Source organism: Teleopsis dalmanni, chromosome 2 (genome assembly GCF_002237135.1).
Source record: "Teleopsis dalmanni isolate 2A chromosome 2, ASM223713v2, whole genome shotgun sequence".
NCBI lineage: Eukaryota > Metazoa > Arthropoda > Insecta > Diptera > Diopsidae > Teleopsis > Teleopsis dalmanni.
In genome coordinates, this window is record NC_051847.1 from 197,926,875 (window position 1) to 197,929,016 (window position 2,142).

Genomic DNA, 2,142 nt, shown 5'->3' on the forward strand with positions numbered 1-2,142 from the left:
CACTAATAACACTCTTCGAACATAACAGTAGAACAAACGATTATCTTCTTATGTATAGTTCCTAGAGTAGTGGTGAAGCCGGTACCATACCGGGGCAAAATACCTTGTTCACCCGGGCTACTATTTGTTTACAAACTTAAAAAAGATGTTATGCAGATTGTTACCTATCTATAGGTATGTGAAAATGATATTCCAAAAATTAAATTGATTTGGTACTTAATTATTTGGTACTTTATACTAGAAAACTATGTGTAGTTTGATTTGTATTAAAAAAACATTTTTAAGGATTTAATCTTCATAACAATGATGAAAAGAGGCTATACAAAACTATAGACAGAAAGATTTCAACTATTGACTGTGAAGGTCAAAGTGCTTAGAAACTCATTCCAGCAATAAGGGAAGAATAATTGGGTAAGAAAAGTTCGCAGTTATTTTATAAAAAACTGTTTGTCCTAGTCTTAACATACTGATCAATTTAATATGTTGATCAACGCCCCATTAGAATAAGTTCCGAAAGAACCCTTAAAAATCATGTTTTTGAACATAAGATCCCCTGGGTTACAAGCAAAACCGAGTAATTCCTTTTGCTGTATTTATGAGTCATATCTGGTTGAAAATTTAACTCCATATTGAGAAGAAGTATTTCTGTTATCTCAGCATTTCAGCCAATCTAATGTGCAAGATAATAAATTTTGTGGGTGTTTTAATCTTGCTATAGAATTGCAGTCGGATACCATGGATGAAAATCATTCACATATCAATGACACTCGTGATGGTACGAAAGTAAAGAGATAAATAGACTAAGTATTTAGAAAACTGATTCAGAACATATGGTAAATAATTAAGAGAACATTAAGGTAAATGAAAGTATGAGAAATGTAGACTCCATAAGCGGGATTACGAAAACAGTGCTTAGAGGAAGATGTAATGGGCGCATCTTAACGCAAGTTATAGAAATACAACGAAAAGTTTTGGGGAGGCTTACGTAGCATAACTATATTTTAGCGTCAAGGATTAGGTTCCATAACATCGGGAGACGAGTTTTATAGCTGGACTTAGTATAGTAGGAATTAACTAAGTATATAGGAATTTTGAAAATAAGTATTTATAGTGAGTCTATATACTGTCAACTACATGCGTCGGTAAGTTAAATTTTATGCGTTTCATACGAATATATATTCTTTCAAGTATATATATATTAATTTGTTCCTGAAAAAAAAACATTTGATTTATTGTTTTATTAAAGAAAAAGTAGAGTTTTATTAAGTATAGATTTATATTTTTAAAATATCTCTTGAAATGCAATTCACTTCGTATAAATTTAAATTATTCTAACAAAGTATGGTAAATTTCAATATTTATTAATCTTTCAAAGAAATATACAAATGCACAGATATTGCTGTATACTAAGCTATACGCATATGTTTCCATTAAAATTCTTTCTACTGAAATGGTTTGACATAAAGAACAATAGCCGCAACCAACCATTCATTAGTGGCCATAAATCTTACTGAAATTTCTCTGAATTTGAATTTCCCTCCGAAATTCGTTTCATGCGGAACATGTGCAGATTCCAAGATTAAATTGTTAATTATTTTTGTTTGAAGTTTGTGATTAGAAAAGATATTTGCAAAATAAATTCCGTACAATGGAAGCTTTTTTAGATAGTCTTTCATTATTAAATTTTTAAAATTTGTTTAAATTGTTATATTTTAACCTAATCCGTTTACATTTTTATGTAACTGATTCGTAGGTAGCTAGGTAGTATTGTTGGAGGGAGGATAGAATCCTCTACAATTAGCAAACAAAGCCTGTTTTGAATCCTCGTAATAATGGGTAGAAAAGTAAAGGTCAAGCTAGAATCAGTCAGATGCATTTATAAAGGCAAGCATCTGGTCAAGGCTAATGCTAGAGTTATCAGCGAGTGTGTTAAAGAAGGTGGCCCCCAGAAATTTAAGCCTAGTTCTGGCCAAGCTTGAATAAAAACATAGCAGGTGTTCTGATGTCCTTTCTTCGAGAGCTGGTAGACTCATGCCTAAAATCAATTAAATTATTTTAATACTTTAATTTTTTTTAAAAAAAAAAAGCAATGATGTATCTTAAATAAATAAAAAAATTTTGTTAGAAATTATTTTAAAAAAA